Source organism: Macaca thibetana, chromosome 6, assembly GCF_024542745.1.
Source record: "Macaca thibetana thibetana isolate TM-01 chromosome 6, ASM2454274v1, whole genome shotgun sequence".
Lineage (NCBI taxonomy): Eukaryota > Metazoa > Chordata > Mammalia > Primates > Cercopithecidae > Macaca > Macaca thibetana.
The window spans coordinates 53,810,495-53,830,726 of NC_065583.1; the positions used below are offsets into that span (position 1 = coordinate 53,810,495).

Genomic DNA, 20,232 nt, shown 5'->3' on the forward strand with positions numbered 1-20,232 from the left:
AGTTCTTGATGACATTATTGAAGTGCTTTATTAACCAATCTTGAAGCACACCCTACCCTGCAACTTGCACTTAGTGAGTCAATAAATTCCTTTATTGTTTAAGGAGTTGAGTTTTCTATTACCTGTTGCCAAAAGTATTCTACGGATATGCTGTTTGGTATCAAGATTCCATGTTCTTGACCACGAGTAAGAAAAGTTTATGAAAAACAGCAGAAACTAACATATGTTTGGTAGATATAGTATACTAGGCATTCTGCTGGGTGCTACATATATAAATGTTACCTTACGTCATTGCTCAAAACCCTATCAGCAATTTTCTTTATATTTTTGTTATCATCATCAAAAAGAATGAGAAACTAAACGCTTTAGTGGTGAATTAACTTGTGTAAGATTCCAAAGCTAATAAGAAGAGGTTAGATTTTGGCCCTCATTTGTCTGCCTCCATTCCTGGTTTTATATCATATCCAAATCCTAACTCAGACTGCCTGTCACAATGAGGCCTGTGATGTTTTTTTCCTTACCATATGGACTTCAGCAATATTTCTCAGGATCTTAATTTATATACTTACAGGAATTTTTTTCTAATATCTTAGAATTCTCTCTAACCCACCATCTTGCTTCCTTTTATACAGACACTAACCCCTTATTTCCTCTCCTTTTGTAATAAGTTTCTTACTGAATATCTCTTTAACTCAGATATATTTAGCTCAGGTTCAGCTTAATTCTAAGAAATGTTGACTTAGAATCAGGATACCTATGCTTTAGTCTTAATTCCACAACTCACTGACTCTATAACCTTGGTGTCTATAATAGGATTTTTAAAATAATTTCAACTTTTTTTTTTAGATTCAGAAAGTGTATGTACATATTTGTTACATGGGTGTATTGCATGATGCTGAGGTTTGGGGTATGAATGGTTCCATCATCCAGGTAGTGAGCATAGTACCCAACAGGTAGTTTTTCAGCCCTTGGTCCTCTTCCTCCCCTCCCACCTCTAGTAGTCCCCAGTGTCTTTTGGTCCCATCTTCGTGTCCATGTGTACCCAGTGCTGAGCTCCCACTTATAAGTGAGAACATGCAGTGTTTGTTTTTCTCTTCCTGTATTAATTTGCTTAGGGTAATGGCCTCCAGCTGCATCCGTGATGATGATTTCATTCTTTTTATGGCTGTGTAGTATTCCAGGTGTATTTGCACAACATTTTCTTTATTCAATCCACTGTTGATGGGCACCTAGGCTGATTCGATGTCTTGTTATTGTGAGTAGTGCTGCGATGAAGTTAATATGTCTTTTTGGTAGAACAATTTATTTTCCTTTGAGTATACACCCAGTAATGAGATTGGTGGGTTAAATGATAGTTTTATTTTAACTCTTTGAAAAAATCTTCAAACTGCTTTCTAAATTAGTGGCTGAACTAATTTACATTCCTACCAACATTGTACAAGTGTTCCCTTTTCTCAGCAGCTTCGCCACCACTTGTTATTGTCTTTTTAATAATGGCCACTCTGACTTGTGCGAGATGGTACCACATTGTGGTTTTGATTTGTGTTTCTCTGATGATTAGTGATGTGGGGCGCTTTTTCATACGTTTGTTGGCTGCTGCATATCTTCTTTTGAGAAGTGTCTGTTCATGTCCTTTGCCCACTTTTTAATTTTTTTAATTTTTCACTTATTGAAATGTTTAAGTTTCTTGTAGATTCTGAATATTAGACCTACGTTAAATGCATAGTTTGAAGATTTATTCTCCTACCCTGTAGGTCATCTGTTTACATTGTTAATAGTTTCCTTTGTGGTACAGAAGCTCTTTAGCTTAATTAGGACCCACTTTTCAATTTCTGTTGTTGTTGCAGTTGTTTTTGAGAGCTTAGTCATAAATTCTTTCCCAAGGCCAATGTCCAGAATGGTACTTCCTAGGCTTTCTTCTAGGATTCTTATAGTTTGAGGTTGAACATTTAAATCTTTAATCCATCTTGAGTTAGTTTTTGTGTACTGTGAAAGAAAGGGGTGCAGTTTTATTCTTTTGAATAATAGGACTTTACTATGCTATCTTGTTGTATCTTAGTAGGATAGTTATCCAGTCATATATGTTCAGATTAGGTTGCAAATTCCCCAGAAGGATGGATGAGGAATTCTGTCAAAATGTATAATAAGATACAGTCTAATTGGCCAGGAGCAATCTTTGCTAAGATTATTCCATTTATTAACTTTTAAACTGTGAGTCTTAATTCTCATATGTAACATCACTTCACAAAAGCAAGATAAAGGGATGTTATTTTTTCCTCCTTACACAGACAAGTTGTAGCAAGAACTAATAATTTACTATTGGATTCTATTATATAATGGTGAAATTGTTTATCAACATAGGACAATTGATATACCCCATCCCCACTGCAAATGGCCTATCAAACACACCTGATAATCCAGAAGGAAAAAGGAGAAATGAGACTAAAATAAGTTACACATCTGAGATTTTTTTAAAAAAATTTAAGCTCTGTGAAAAAGATTGTGCTCTACTGCTTAATCACAAGATGTTAGCTGCCATCTTAAATTTACTTCATTGTCTTGATAGGAGTTTTAAAGCTTTTTAAAGTATAATTCTCAATTTGGGATTCACTTAGGCATTCTGCCTAAACTCACATTTAATTATGGGATAGGAAACAAGGTATCAACATAAATAAGGAAATTCAAGTTAACAACTGCAAGATATCAGAGTTGAATTTTTTAAACTCTGAGAAACTTGGGCATAACTTCCTTTTTATTGCTTTTTAAATGTTTGTTTATTAATAAAAACTTCTTGTTTTTAGAGACTACCTTTCTTGAAAGAGCATAGAAAAAGAAAGCTCAGCCTAATTTAGTTTCATGTATTTGCTTACAAAAAAGAAAGTAGAAATGCATCCATTCTTTAAATGACCAGTTTCTATATATTGTAATTAGCCACCTTTGCTGAAATATATAGTTTACATGATGTTGGGAAGCTAATATTCTACATATGATACCTTGTGAAGACCAGGACTCTGTTCCCTCCACCCGTGGTCCTAACAAGTTTGGAAGGAGGAGATCATTTAAACAGAATGAACAACATTCATCTGAAAAATTGTGTACAGCGAGGTAACAATTGTCACATATAAATTTGAAGCTCTGCAAATCTACTCAGAAAATTCAACTTTCAATATTTACTCCAATGTCCAATAAAAGAACACTATAAAGTTATTGCAATATATTAAAAGTCAAAGGAAGATAAACTATATCTATTGTACCATATTGTTGCAGTCAAGAAAGGGTACTGATATATTTTGGAATTATATTTAAGTAACACTTAATAAAATGATTTGAACATCACAGCAGATGACAAAATAAGAAGTTCTAGGAATTGGTCCTTTCACAAAAATAATTACTGAACTGGCAAGAACTGTCAGAATCAATTATTTCAGAACTCTGGAGTGTAGCAGGACTCTTTCAGCTTCCAGAGAAATGCTTGATGAAGAAAGATACTGGAATACAAGGAAATTCCTGTCAGGTCACTGGCTGCAGAAATATTGGAATAGAGACTTCAGTGACCATACATGATAAGGAATATAGTCTTTGCAACATTAGTTGAAAAAGTCATTGAACAAATGGATGACAGCAGTCTTCAACAGGCAGCAACACCAAACCTTGGGGTAGGAGAAGAATCTGATTTCTAGAATTATGACATTATAATATATAAAATGTTAAATTCTCAGCAAAATATTATAAATCTTACAAGGTAAAGTACGGCCGATTCATAAGAAAAAGAAGACACAGACAGAAACCATTCTTCAGGAAGCCTAGAGAGCAAATTCCAGACTTACTGGACAAATAAATATGTTCAAAGAGGTGAAAGAAACCATGGGCAAAGAAGTAAGGAAAATCAGGAGAACAAAGTATGAGCAAGTTGAGAATATACATAAGGAGACAGAGATTATAAGAAGGAACCAAGTAATGCTGGGAGTGGTGGCTTATGCCTGTAATTCCAGCACTTTGGGAGGCCAAGTTGGGTGGATTGCTTGAGCTCAGGAATTTGAGACAAACCTGGGCAAAAAAGTGAAATTCTGTCTGTATTAGTCCATCCTCATGCTGCTAATAAAGACATACCTGAGACTGGACGATTTATAAAGGAAAGAGGTTTCATTGACTCACAGTTAAACATGACTGGGAGGCCTCAGGAAACACAGTTATTGTGGAAGGGGAAGCAAATATGTCCTTCTTCACATGGCAGCAGCAAGAAGTGCCAAGGAAAAGGAGGAAAAGCCCCTTATAAAACCATCAGATCTCGTGAGAACTCACTCACTATCATGAGAACAGCAGTGTGGGATTAACCACTCCCATGATTCAATTACCTACCACAGGGGGCCTCCAAGGACACATGGGGATTATAGGAACTAAAATTTAAGATGAAATTTGGGTGGAGACACAACCAAACCATATCATCATCTCTATAAAATATACAAAAAAAAAAAATTAGCTGGATGTGGTGGTATGCAGCTGTAATCTCAGCTATGCAGGAGGCTGAGATGGGAGGATTGCTTGAGCCCAGTAGAGGTTGCAGTAAGCTGAGATTGTGCTGTTGCACTCCAGCCTCGGTGACAGAGCGTGACCCTATCTCAAAAAAGAGGCAGAAGCAGAAAAGGAGAAGGAGAAGAAGAAAGATGAGGAGGAGGAGGAGGAGGAGGAGGAGGAGAAGAGAAGAAGAAGAAAGAAGAAGAAGAAGAAGAAGAAGAAGAAGAAGAAGAAGAAGAAGAAGAAGAAGAAGAAGAAGAAGAAATAGAAGAAGGGAGAAAAAGAAAAATAGGAATTGTGGAGTTGAAAAGCACAATGGCTAAAAGAAAAAATTCACTAGAGGGGTTCAATAAAAGATATAAACTGGCAGATAAAACAATCACCAAACTTGAAGATAGATGTCTTAGTCATTTCAAGCTACTATAACAAAATATAGTATAGATTGGGTGGCTAAACCAAGAAACTTATTTTTCACACCTCTCAAGGCTAGATGTCTTATTTCAGAATGCCAGCAGAGTTGGATTCTGTTGAAGGCCCTCTTCCTGGATTACAAATAGTTGCTTTCTTATTGTATCTTCAATGGAAGATAGAGATAGAGACCTCTAGTTTTCTCCTTTTCTTATAAGGGTATGAATCTCATCATGTGTGTTTCACCCTCATGACCGCACGTAAACCTGATTACTTTCCAAAAGTCCCACTCCAAATACCATCCCACTGAAGATTAAGACTTTAACATATGATTTTTTGGGGACCCAAACAGTAGGTTCTGAAGGGGCTCAGTCTGAAATCCAGACTCTCCTGCTGCAATTAGGGACCTATCCCATTTGTGCACAGACCTGCTGGGAGACATCCCTGTCTGGGCCACTGGAACAGTCTTCTAGACTCAAGTGCTGGCCAGTAGTTTTACACAGTTCCAGAGTCCTCCTTGGATTTTTCCCAGGTCTATCTGGGCCAGAAAGCCACATCAACCTCAGAGCCCTTGTGAGACTTTCAGCAGGCCCAGGCTTAGAGCATTCTCTAGTGCTAAGATGGCTGCAGTGATCACAGTTCAGGGAACACAACAGTCAGTCAGTTTGGATTCCCTGGAAGGCCCACTAAAGGAGGACTGGCACAGACAAAGCCAGACTGTGATGACAAAAACAAATACCTAGTCCCTCAACATGCAGACCTTATTGCACCTACAAAAGCATCAAGAACATTCAGGGAAATATGGCTTATCCAATGGTTAAGTGTCAGAGAGCAACCCTGAAGTGATGAAGATGTGTGATCTTTCAGACAAATAATTCAAAATAGCTGTTCTAAGAAAGCTCAATGAACTTCAATAAAACACTGAGAATCAATTCAGAAATTTATCAAAGACACTTAAGGAAGAGATAAAAATAATTTAAAAAACAGAAATCCTACAGCTGAAAAATACAATGAAGGAAACAAAAATTGAATTGAGAGCAGAACTGGACAAACAGAAGACAGAATTAGTGAGCTCAAAGAAAGACTAGTTGAAAACACACAATTAGAGAGGAAAAAAATAAAAAGGAATGAAAAGGGATAAACAAAGTTAACGGGATCTATGGCACAACATCAAAAGAGCAAACATTCAAGTTATTGGAGTTAAAAAGATAACTGAGAAAGACAAAAGGGTAGAAAGCTTATTCAAAAAAATAATAACAGAAAACTTTCCAAACCTGTATAAATATATAAATATCCAGATACAGTAAAGTCAAAAGTCACCAATTAGATTCAACCCAAATAAGAATACCCTAAGACATATTATAATTAAACTCACAAAGGTCAACTACAAAGAGGGATCCTGAAAGTAATACAGGTCAGGAGGGAGTGGAGTGATATATTCAGAGTGCAAAAGAAAAAAATTCCCGGCAAGAATGCTGTACTCAGCAAAGTTATCCTTCAGACATGAGGGAACTACAAAGACTTTCCAAGACAAACAAAAGCTAAGGAAATTTGTCATTATAAGAAATGTTAAAGAGAGTTCTTCAAATGGAAAGAAAATGACACTAACTATACTAATATTGCAACTATTGTACTCAAACCACTTCTATCTTTAATAAGAAGATAAAAGACAAACCTAAAAAAATAATAACTAGAACACTTTGTGAAGAAGTGGGCAATATAAAAAATAAACCAAAAAAGAGCAGGAATGGCTATACTTACATCAGTTAAAGTAGACTTTAAGTCAAAATTGTAAAAAGTGACAAAGAAGGTCATTATATAAAAATCAAGGTGTCAATTAAGTAAGAGGAAATAACAATAGGAAACGAATTGTACCCAATACCAGAGCATCCAAATACACAAGCAAATATTAATAGATCTAAAGGAAGAAATAGACTGCAACGTGATAATAGGAGGAAACTGCAACATTCCACTTTTGGCAATGAAGACATTATTCAGACAGAAAATCAAGAAAGAAAGAAAAATTTGGAGTTAACCGTGCTCTAGAGCAAATGGACCTAACAGACATTTACAAAACATTACATCCAACTGATGCACAGTATATTTTTTCTCATCAGCACATGGAACATTCTTCAGGACAGAAAAATGAAAATGGCAATACAACAAACCAGAACCTAATGGATGCAGCAAAAAGAATTATAACAATAAACATCTAACACACACACAAAAAGAAAGACTCCAAATAAACAACCTAATGATGTACCTCAAGGAACTAGAAAAGCAAGAACTGGACAAACTCAATATTAGTAGAAGAAATGAAATAATAAAGATCTGAGCAAAACTCAATAAAATTAAAACTAAAAATGTACAAAAGATAAAATGAAGCATTTTTTTTGAAAAAATAAACAAATCTGACAAACCTTTGCTAGACTAAAGAAAAAAAGAGAGAAAACTCAAATAAATACAATTGGAAATAAAAAAGGAGGCATTACAAATGATACCACAGAAATACAAAGGATCATTAGGGACTACTAAGAACAATTATTCATCAAAAAATTGGAAAACACTGAAGAAACTGATAAATTCCTGAACATAAAAACCCACCAAGATTGAACAATGAAGAAATAGAAAATTTGAACAGACCAATAATGAGTAATGAAACCAAAGCAGGATTAAAAAGTCTCCAATCAAAGAAAAGCCTGTTGAGGTCACTGATGAATTCCACCAAACATTTAAAGAAGAATACCAATGCTACACAAATTCTTCAAAAAAGTTAAAAAGGAAAGAATACTTCCAAACTTATTCTATGAGGCCAGCATTAACCTGATACCAAACCAGACAGAAACACACACACAGAAAGAAAACTACAGGCCAATATTCCTGATAAGCATAGATGCAAAAATCCTCAAGAAAATACTAGTAAACCAAATTTAACATCAAATTTAAAAGATCATTCATCATAATCAAGTGGGACTCATCCCAGGGATGCAAGGATGGTTTGACATATGCAAATTAATATGTCACATCAACAGAATTAAGGAGAAAAATTATAAGATCCTTTCAATAATGCTTAAAAAAGCATGCAGTAAAATTCAACATCCTCTTATGATTTAAAAAAAAGCCTGCATCGCCGGGCGCAGTGGCTCACTCCTGTAATCACAGCACTTTGGGAGGCCAAGGCGGGAAGATCACGAGGTCAGGAGATCGAGACCATCCTGGCTAACATAGTGAAACCCCGTCTCTACTAAAAAAAAAATACAAAAAATTAGCAGGGCATGGTGGTAGTCACCTGTAGTCCCAGCTACTTAGGAGGTGGAGGCAGGAGAATGGTGTGAACCTAGGAGGCGGAGCTTGCAGTGAGCCAAGATTGCGCCACTGCACTCCAACCTGGGTGACAGAGTGAGACTCCATCTCAAAAATAAATAAATAAATAAAGTCTGCATAAACTGAATATAGAAGAAACAAGCCTCAACATGATAAAGGTCATACATGACAAGTCCACAACTAATATCATACTGGGAAGGGAAAAATTGAAAGCCTTTCTGCTAAGATCTGGAACAAGACAAGAATGCTCGCTTACACCACTTTTATTCAACATAGTACTGGAAGTCCTAGCCAGAGCAATTAGGCAATAAAAAGAAATAAAAGGCACTGAAATTGGAGAGAATATGTCAAATTATTCTTCTTTCCCAAAGACATAAAGTTATATTTAGAAAAACCTAAAGACTCCATCAAAAACTCCTAGAGGCCAGGCGTGGTGGCACATGCCTGTAGTCCCAGCACTTTGGGAGGCCGAGGCAGATAGATCACGAGGTCAAGAGATTGAGACCATCCTGGCCAACATGGTGAAACCTCGTCTCTACTAAAAATACAAAAATTAGCTGGGCATGGTGGCACACACCTGTAGTCCCAGCTACTCAGGAGGCTGAGGCAGGAGAATTGCTTGAACCTGGGAGATGGAGGTTGCAGTGAGCCAAGACTGTGCCATTGCACTCCAGCCTGGGCAACAGAGTGAGACTCTGTCTCAAACAAAACAAAACAAACAAACAAACAAAAAACTGCTAGAACAGATAAATAAATTCAGTAAAGCTGCAGATACAAAATCAACATACAAAAATCAGTAGTGTTTCTATATGCTAAATGCAATCAACCTGAATAACAAATTGAGAAAGCAATCTCATATACAATAGTTGGAAACAAAACATATAAATAAATTTAATGAAAGAAATAAGAGATCTCTGTAAGAAACATTATAAAATCCTGGTTAAAAAAAATTGAAGAGGATATAAGAAAATAGAAAGATATTCCACACTCAAGGATTGGAAGAATTAACATTGTTAAAATGTCTTTACTACCCAAAGTGATCCACAGATTCAAAGCAATCCTTATCAAAATACCAGTAACATCCTTCACAGAAATAAAAAAAAAAACTTAAAGTTCATACAGAACCATAAAATCCCTGAACAACCAAAGCAATCTTGACCAAAAAGAGCAAAGCTGAAAGCTAATTTCAAACTGCATTACAGAGTTATAGTAACCAAAACAACACAATACTGGCATAAAAACCCCAAAAACAAAACAAAACAAAACAACAACAACAAAAAACCATCCCCAACAAAAATGAAACAGATACACAGACAAATGGAACAATATAAAGAACCAAAAAAAAAAAAAAAAAAAAAAAAAAAATTCACACACTTACAGTCAGCTCATTTTTAATAAAAATGCCAAGAGCATACAAAGGATAAAGGACAGTCTCTTTAATAAATGGTATGAGGAAATCAGGATATCCATATGTAGAAGGATGAAAATAGAACCCCTTCTTCCACCATGTACAAAAATAAAAAGAATGGGTTAAATACTTAAATGTACAACCTGAAACTATGAAAATACTAGAAGAGAACATTGGGGAAATGCTTCAGGTAAAAGCACAAAAACCACAGGTAAAAGCACAGGTGACCATAGCAAAAATAGACAAATGGGATTGCATCAAGCTAAAAAGCTTCTGCCCAGAGAAAGAAACACTTAAAAAAGTGAAGAGACCACCTAAAGAATGGGAGAAAATATTTACAAACTATCCAGCTGACAAGGGATTAAAGTCCAGAATATATAAGGGACTCAAACAACTTAACAGCAATAATAATAATAATCATCCAATCTGAAAATTGGTAAAAGATTTAAATAGAAATTTTTCAAAAGAAGACATACAAATGGCCAATAGGTACATGAAAAAGTGCTCCACATCACTAATCATTAGAAAAATGCAAATCAAAACCACAATGAGATATCAACTCATCCCAGTTAGAATGGCTATTATCAAAAGAACAAAAGAGGACAAACGCTGGTGAGTATTCAGAGAAAGAGGGATACCCATACACTGTTGGTGGGAATGTAAAGTAATATAGTCATAATGGAAGACATTATATAGGTTCCTCCAAAAACTAAAACTAAAATGACCATATGATTCAGCTATCTCACTGTTTGGTATATATTCAAAAGAAAGAACATACTATATCGGCCGGGCGCGGTGGCTCAAGCCTGTAATCCCAGCACTCTGGGAGACCGAGGCGGGCGGATCACGAGGTCAGGAGATCAAGACCATCCTGGCTAACACGGTGAAACCCCGTCTCTACTAAAAAAAAAATACAAAAAACTAGCCGGGCGAGGCGGCGGACACCTGTAGTCCCAGCTATTCGGGAGGCTGAGGCAGGAGAATGGCGTAAACCCGGGAGGCGGAGCTTGCAGTGAGCTGAGATCCGGCCACTGCACTCCAGCCCGGGCGACAGAGCGAGACTCCGTCTCAAAAAAAAAAAAAAAAAAAAAAAGAAAGAACATACTATATCAAAGAAATATATGTACTTCCATGTTTATTACAGTACTATTCACAATAGCCAAATACAGAATCAACCTAACGGTTCATTAATGGACGAATGGATAAAGAAAATGTGGTATGTATACCCAACAGAATATTATTCATCCATTAAAAAGCATGAAAGCCTATCATTTGCAGCAACAGGAATGGAACTAGAGGTCAGTATGTTAATTGAAATAAGTCAGGCACAGAAAGACAAATATTACACGTTTTCACTTCTATCTGGGGCTAAAAAAGCAGATTTTATGGAAGTAGAGAGTAAAATGGTAGTTACCAGAGGCTGGGAAGAAAAGGGAAGAGGAGAGGATAATGAGAAGTTGGTTAATGGTACAAAAATAAATAGGAGAAATAAGTTCTAGTGTTCATTAGTACAGTAAGAAAATTATGATTAGCAATAATTTATTGTGATCAATATAACTAGAAGAAAAATATTAATGTTCCAATACAAAAAAAAAATGAGTGTTGGATGTCCCGATTACCTTAATTTGATCATTACACATTGTATATATGTATCAAAATATTATATGTACCCAAAATACAGATAACTATGATCTGTCAGTACAAAACGTATCCCAAAATGGCCCCCAAACCCCAAAATACAGGATGGTAAAGGCACAAGGTAGATATTTCCATTCCAGAAGGGAGAAAAATGAAAGAAGGAAGAGGTGATGAGTCCCACATATGTCCAGAACCAACCACAGCAAATTCCACTAGACTTTAATGCTCAAGAATAATCTAGAATAATCCTTTTTCATTTGATACTCTGCCCTCCAGGACCACTGGAGTGGAAATGTCACCCCCACAGCTTGGCAGAGATCCACCCATGCTGTGGCTAGGTTGAGCAGGACTTGTGCCCACCCAGCCCTACTGCATGGGGGTTATGCCCAAAGGCTCTCAGAATTGTGCTCTCTCCCCCAGGGTTCTGTCAGAGAGAAACTAAACCCCAAGGGCTCTACCATGTAAGGATCTTACTTTCAAATTTCTTCCAGGTAGGGTTGTGCTACCATGGCTCCAGGTGACCGCACCCTCATGGCTTTAGTTGGAGGATATTTGGCCTGTTGAAGCTGAGATGATGTCCCTGATAATATCTGAACTGCCTTTGGGGCTATTTCCCCCATCTTCTAGAATAGCACAAGACTACTGAATAACTTTAGCATCCTGTCCTGTAGCCTCTAAGAAGTCTGAGAAACTTTTTTCATTTCCCCCAACTTTCATCTCCTTCATTTCAGACTGGCAGTGTTCTTGGTGGAGTACTGATTAGGTCCATGTTTCACACCCATACCAATCTTCTTAACAGACAGTTGCTTGGCCACACCCTTGGTATTCTTAACACTTTGCTTAGAAACGTCTTCAGCTAAATATCCAATTTTATCACTCACAAGTTCTATCTTCTGCAAAACACTAGAACACAAAGATAATTTAGCCAACTTCTTTGCCACATTACAACAAGGATTGCTTTCCTCTGGATTCCAATGGCATGTTCCTCTTTTCCATCTCAAACCTCATCAAAATGGCCTTTACTGTTCATATTTCCACCAACATTCTGCTCATGATTATTTATGTCTTCTCTAAGAAGAAGGAGGATTTCTCTCCAGTTCTCCTATTTTGGTCAGGCCTCACCAGATTGTCTTCAGCAGCCCCTTCATGGAAATATCTACTTTTTAAAGCATGAAGCTCAAAACTCATTTTAAGGTATTTGTTACAGTAGTATCACACTTCTTGTTAACCAATTTATTTTAGTCAGTTCAGACTTCTATAACAAACATCATAGACTTGGTGACTTAAAGAAAAAATATTTCTTACAATTCCAGAGTCTTAGAAGTCCAAGACCAAAGTGACAAAAATTTCAGTGTCTTGTGAGGACCCTCTTTCTGTTTTACAGACAGCCCCTTTTTTTGCTGTATCCTCACATGATGGAGAAAAGTAGAACTCTTATCTCCTCTTCTTATAAGGGCAATAATTGCATCATGAGGATTCCAACCTCATGACCTTAATTCTCTCCTAAATGCACCCCCTCCAAATACCATCACGTTAAAAATTAGGAATTCAACATATGAATTGGAGGAGGTGTAAATATTCAGTCCATAGCAATAGAGCAATTGGAATTACCCAGTCTGAATAGCAGAAAGAAAAAATAATGAAGAGAAATAAACAGAACCTAAGAGGCCTATGGGACACTCTTAAGCATACTAACATACACATTCTAGGAACAAATAACTGCAAAAGATACAGAATCAAAAGGGAACACTAGAAAATATCAATCAAACACAAAAGAAGGTAGTATTGGAGGAACTGAGGAATAAAAAGGATATAAAATATATAGAAAATGAAAAGCAATGTGGCAGAAGTATATTCTTTATTATTAGTAATATTTTAAGTGGCTTAGATCCCCAATTAAAGACAGAAACCAGCAGAATAAATTTTAAAGTGTGATCCAATTATATGCTGATTACAAGAAACCCACTTTAGACTCAAAGAAACAAATAGGTTGGAAGTAAAAGAATGAAAAAAGATGTTGCATGTAAATAGTAGCCAAAAGACAGCGAATGTGACTATAGTCACATAGTCAAATAGATGTTGAATTTTTTTATAAAAAATTTTTATAAAAGTTAAAGAAACACATTGCATATTGATAAAAGCGGCAATTTGTCAAGGAGATATAAAATTATACACATAAATGCACCAAACAGTGGAGTCACAAAATATATGAAGCAACTATTGATAGAATTTACGAGAGAAGTAGACACTTCTGTGAGAATAGTTGCAGACTTCAATATTCCACTTTTTTTATTATTTTTTTTGAGATGGAGTCTCGCTCTGTCACCCAGGCTGGAGTGCAGTGGTATGATCTTGGCTCACTGTAACCTCCGCCTCCCAGGTTCAAGAGGTTCTCCTCCTCAGCCCTCCAAGTAGCTGGGATTACAGGCATGCATTATGATGCCCAGCAAATTTTTGTATTTTTAGAAGAGACCAATGCCATGTTGGCCAGGCTGGTCTCAAACTCCTCACCTCAAGTGATCTGCCTGCCTTGACCTCTCAAAGTGCAATATTCCAGTTTCATAATGGATATAATATCTACACAAAAAACAAGAAGAAAATAGACTTGAATTACACTATAAACCAACTAGACATAGCAGACATAGTATGACAGATAGAACAATCCACAAAACAACAGAAAAATATATATACTTTTTCAAGTGCACATGAAACATTCTCCAGGGTAGGCTATAATTTGGTTCATAAAAATAATTCTCAATAAATTTAGAAGGAATAAAATCATTTAAAGTACCTTCTCTCACAACAATAGAGAATAAAGCTAAAAATCAATAACAGAAGGAAAATTGAAAAATTTTCACATACACAAAAATAACACACTCTTAAACAACCAGTGGGTCAAAGAAAAAATCACAAGGCAAATTAAAAAATATTTAGAAACAAATGAAGTCAAAACATAGCATACAAAAACTTATGGGATGAGGTGGCGGCAGCAGGAGGAGGAGGGCTGGGCTGGCAGGGGAGGAGAAGGTAGGCGCCATGTCACATGCAACTCCAGGCAGGGCAGTCCAGTGGCTGAGGGATGCAGCCAGAACTTGGTGGGATGCGGGTTTTGCCAAGGCCTAGGTCTGGCGACTAGGTGGAGGCATCACGGGAGCCTTTTGGGTACCACGGAGATGTGTGTTTGCCTGCAATATATTTCACTCTCTACATTTAAAGGACATTCTTTCCAAACTGCTGTGAATAAATTTGGAATGGTACTGCATATTTTTATCTAATGGAGAACTAGCTGCACTTTGAATAAGGATTGCTGCACTGCATGACTTTAGAACATCCCTCACGATGTCATAAACCCGGAGCCAGAACCCCCAAGGCCTGAAGCAGATTGGCCTGGACCAGATCTGGGACGACCTTAGAGCCACCATCCAGCAGGTGTACATGCCGCACAGCATGACCAGGTCCAGATACATGGAGCTCCACCCTCATGTTTATAACTAGTGTGCTAGGGTGCACCAGTCAAACCAAGCATGAGGAGCTGGAGTTTCTAAGTCAAAAAAGGGGCAGACACCTGAAGGTGCTCAGTTCGTTGGCTTGGAATTATACAAACAACTTAAGTAATTTTTGAAGAATTATTTGACAAGTCTTCTTAAGGATGGAGAAGATTTGATGGACAAGAGTGTACTGCAATTCTACACTCAACAATGGGAAGATTACTGATTTTCAAGCGAAGTGCTGAATGGAATTTGTGCCTACCTCAATAGATATTGGGTTCACTGTGAATGTGACAAAGGATGAAAGGAATATGTGAAATCTATTCCCTTGCATTAGTGACTTGTAGAGACTATTTAGGCCACTGAATAAACAGGTAAGAAATTCTGCTTCAAAGCTGATCAAAAAGGAAGGAAATGGTGAAACCATCAATACAAAACTGTGAGTGGAGTTTTAGTTTTACATGGAATTGGAGCTGAATGAAGATGATGCATTTGCAAAGGGCCCTACGTTAACAGTGTATAAAGAATCCTTTGAATCTCTCTTTTTTTTTTCTGTCACAGAGAGATTTTATGCCAAAGAGAGCACTGAATTCTTGCAGCAGAACCCAGTTACTGAATATATGAATAAGGCAGAAGCTTGTGTGCTTCAGGAACAGCAAAGAGTTCAGGTTTACCTTCATGAAGGCACACAAGATGAATTAGCAAGGAAATGTGAGCATGTCCTCATTGAAAAACACTTGGAAATTTTCCACACAGAACTTCAGAGTTTATTGGATGCTGACAAAAATGAAGATTTGAGACACATGTATAATCTTGTATCTAGAATCCAGAATAACCTAGGAGAATTGAAAAAACTGCTGGAGATGCACATTCATAATCAGGGTCTTTTAGCCATTGAAAAGTGTGGAGAAGCTGCTTTAAATGACCCCAAAATGTATGTACAGACTGTGCTTGATGTTCAAAAAATGCATTGCCTTGGTAATGTCTGCATTTAACAATGACACTGGCTTTGTGGCTGCTCTTGACAAGGCTTGTGGTTGCTTCATAAACAACAATGCGGTTACCAAGATGGCCCAGTCATCCAGTAAAATCCCCTGAGTCACTGGCTCAATACTGTGACTCCTTCTTGAGGAAAAGTTCCAAGAACACAGATGAGGCAGAACTAGAAGATACACTCAATCATGTAATGGTTGTCACAAGTACACAGGTGACAAAGACGTGTTTCAGAAGTTCTATGAAAAATGCTGGCCAAGAGGCTCATCCACGGTGACAATGCGAGTGATGATGCCAGTAACTATGTCCATTTTCAGCCACTGTGATGGCTGGCATAGAAAGCTGTGAATTGCCGATAACTACGTTCCAACCCTAAGGGAAGGCAGGGAGTGACATTGCTGAAGCCAGCATGTTCTCTAAGTTAAAGCAAGCTTGTGGTTTCGAGTATATCTCTAAACTTCAGTGGATGTTTCAAGACACTGGTATGAGCAAAGATCTGAATGAGCAATTCAAAAATCACCTGACAAATTCAGAACACATAGACTGAGATTTCAGCATTTAAGTGCTGAGCTCTGGGTCCTGGTCCTTTGAGCAGTCTTGTATGTTTGCCTTCCCTTAGGGTTGGAATGTAGTTATCGGCAATTCACAGCTTTCTATGCCAGTCATCACAATGGCTGAAAATTGACAAGGTTATATCAGTTGTCTAAAGGAGAATTAGTAACTAACTGCTTCACAAACAGATATACTTTGCAGGCATCCACATTCCAGATAGCAATCCTGCTTCAGTACAACACAGAAGATGCCTTGGTCCTGGAAGATGAAAATGCAAATGCTGATGAGGTGGAATTGAAGCCAGATACCTTAATAAAATTATATCTTGGTTATAAAAATTAGAAATTAAGGGTTAACATCAATGTGCCAATGAAATGGAACAGAAGCAGGAACAAGAAACCACACACAAAAATATTGAGGAAGACTGCAAACTACTGACTCAGACGGCCATCATGAGAATCATGAAGATGAGGAAGGTTCTGAAACACCAGCAGTTAGTTGATGAGGCCCTCACTCAGCTATCCTCCAGGTTCAAACCCCAGGTCCCTGATCAAGAAATGCATTGACATTCTAATTGAGAAAGAACATTTGGAGCAAGTTGATGGTGAAAAAGACACCTACAGTTACTTCACTTAACCCTCTAGGAAGGGTCTGATTGTGTGTCCTGCAGCAAATAGTTCATGTTGGAAAGAATGGAAACAACTCAAGTTTATAGCAGCCAGCCTGCCACCATTGGACCTCCCTTTTTAAAACTGAGACCAAGACTCCTATCAGCTGGTCTCAGATTTACATTGGAACTGCTCAGGATAGATACATTTCAAATCTGTAAATATGGACACCAATGCCATTTACCCTAATTTAAGAACAGAAAAGACTGAACCTCCCATGGTGAAGGCTGCCCGCTACTGCATTTAAATCAAGACATGGGCTCCCCCATTAGCAACTGTTGTATTGGCAGCACTTGTCATGTTGGCAGCACTTTGAGAGCAAGTCTGAATGGACTCATGTGTAATCTGTTATGAAAAACCATTTGTTCAGTGTATTTCATTTTTAATGTGTGAAAATAAAGAAAATTAAAGGATTTCTTATTGAATGGTACCTCACATCTCAACACTAACATTGAATGTAAATGGCCGTATTGCTCCACTTAAAAGATACAGAACAATAGAATGGATAAGAATTCACCAACCAACTATCTTCTGCCTTTAAGAGACTTACCTAATACATAAGGACTCTCATAAACTTAAGGTAAAGGGGTGGAAAAAGGCATTTCATGTGAATGGACACCAAAATGAGCAGGAGTAGCTATTCTTATATCAGACGAAATGAACTTTAAAGCAACAGCAGTTAAAAAAGACAAAGAGGGACATTATATAATGGTAAAAGGCCTGTTCAACAAGAAAGTATCACAATCCTAAATATATATGCACCTAACACTGGAGCTCCCAAATTTATAAAACAATTACTTATAGACCTAAGAAATGAGATAGGCAGCAATACAATAGTAGTGGGGGACTTCAATACTCCACTGACAGCACTAGACAGGTCATCAAGACAGAAAGTCAACAACAACAACAACAAACAATGGATTTAAGCTATACCTTGGAACAAATGGACTTAATAGATATACATACAAAATTTCACCCAACAACTGCAGAATGCACATTCTATTCAACAGCTCATGGAACTTTCTCTAAGATAGACCATATAATAGGCCACAAAATGAGCCCTAATAAATTTAAGAAAATTGAAATCATATTAAGCACTCTCTCAGACCACAGTGGAATAAAACTGAAAATCAACTCCAAAAGAAACCTTCAAAATCATGCAAATATATGGAAATTAAATAATCTGATCCTGAATGATCATTGGATCAAAAATGAAATCAAGATGAAAATTTGAACAATTCTTCAAAGTGAACAGCAATAGTGACACAACCTATCAAAACCTCTGGGATGCTGGGTGCAGTGGCTCATGCCTGTAATCCCAGTACTTTGGGAGGCCGAGGAGGGTGGATCATGAGGTCAGGAGTTCAAGACCATCCTGGCCAAGATGGTGAAACACCATCTCTACTAAAAATACAAAAATTAGCTGGGTGTGGCGGCAGCTGCCTGTAGTCCCAGCTACTCAGGAGGCTGAGGCAGAAGAATCACTTGAACCTGGGAAGTGGAGGTCGCAGTGAGCCAAGATCATGCCACTGCACTCCAGCCTGGGTGACAGAATGAGACTCTGTCAAAAAAAAAACCACCACCAACAACAACAACAACAAAAACTACCTCTCAGATACAGCAAAGGCAATGCTAGGAGGAAAGTTCATAGCCCTAAAAGCCTGCATTGAAAAGACTGACAGAGCACAAACTGACAATCTATGGTCACACCTCAAGGAACTAGAGAAACAAGAACAAACCAAACCCAAACCCAGCAGAAGAAATGAAATAACAAAGATCAGAGCAGAACTAAATGAAATTGAAACAAAAAAAAATACAAAAGAGAAATTAAACAAAAATCTGGTTCTTTGAAAAGATAAATAAAATTGATAGACCATTAGCAAGATTAACCAAGAAAAGAGAAAATCCAAATAACCTCAATGAGAAACGAAATGGGAGATATTACAACCGACACCACAGAAATACAAAAGATCATTCAAGGCTATTGTGTACATCTTTACATGTAGACTAAAAAACCTGGAAGAGATGGATGAATTCCTGGAAAGATACAACCCTCCTAGCTCAAATCAGGAAAAATTAAATATCCTAAACAGACCAATAACAAGCAGCAAGATTGAAATGGTAATTTAAAAATTATTAACAACAAAAAAAATCCAGAACCAGATGGATTCACAGCAGAATTCTACCAGACATTCAAAGAAGAATTGGTACAAATCCTATTGACACTATTCCACAAGATAGAGAAAGAGGGAACCCTCTCTAAGTCATCCTATGATGCCAGCATCACCCTAATACCAAAACCAGGAAAGGGCATAACCAAAAAAGAAAACTACAGACCGATATCCCTGATGAACATAGATGCTAAAATCCTTAACAAAATACTAGCTAACCAAATCCAACAACATTATCCAAAAGCTAATCCACCATGATCAAGTGGACTTCATACCAGGGATGGTTTAATATATGCAAGTCAGTAAATGTGATGCACCACAAAAACAGAATTAAAAACAAAAGTCACATGATTATCTCAACAAATGCAGAAAAAGCATTTGACAAAATCCAGCATCCATTTATGATTAAAACTCTCAGCAAAATCAGCATACAAGGGATATACCTCAATGTAATAAAAGATGACAAACCCACAGCCCACATAATACTGAATGGTGAAAAGTTGAAAACATATTCTCTGAGAACCGGAACCAGATAAGGATGTCCACTCTCACCACTCCCCTTCAGCATCGTACTGGAAGTCTTAGCCAGAGCAATCAGACAAAAGAAAGAAATAAAGGGCATCTAAATCAGTAAAGAGGAAGTCAAACTGTCACTGTTTGCTGATATGATTATTTACCTTGAAAACCCTAATGAGTCCTGCAGAAAGTTACTAGAATTGATAAAATAATTCAGCAAAGTTCCTGGATACAAAATTAAGGTACATAAATAAGTAGCTCTTCTATACACCAACAGCAACCAAGCAGAGAATCAAATCAAGAACTCAATCCCTTTTACAATAGCTGCAAAAAAAAAAAAAAAAAAAAAAAAAAACTTAGGAATATACATAACCAAGGAGGTGAAAGACCTGCACAAGGAAAACCACAAAACATTGCTGAAAGAAATCATAGACAACACGAACAAATGGAAACACATCCCATGCTCGTGGATGGGTAGAATGAATATTGTGAAAATGACCATATTGCCAAAAGCAATTTACAAATTCAACACAATTCCCATCAAAATACCA

General features: G+C 37.1%; 1 protein-coding gene and 1 pseudogene across 1 annotated transcript in view; one reads left to right on the top strand and one right to left on the bottom strand.

Annotated features, from left to right (window-relative positions):
- CCDC192 (coiled-coil domain containing 192) overlaps positions 1-20,232 on the bottom strand; it is a 248,717-nt gene that overhangs the window by 158,147 nt on the left and 70,338 nt on the right. The window lies entirely within an intron of this gene.
- Positions 14,633-16,899, top strand: LOC126957643 (cullin-1-like; annotated as a pseudogene).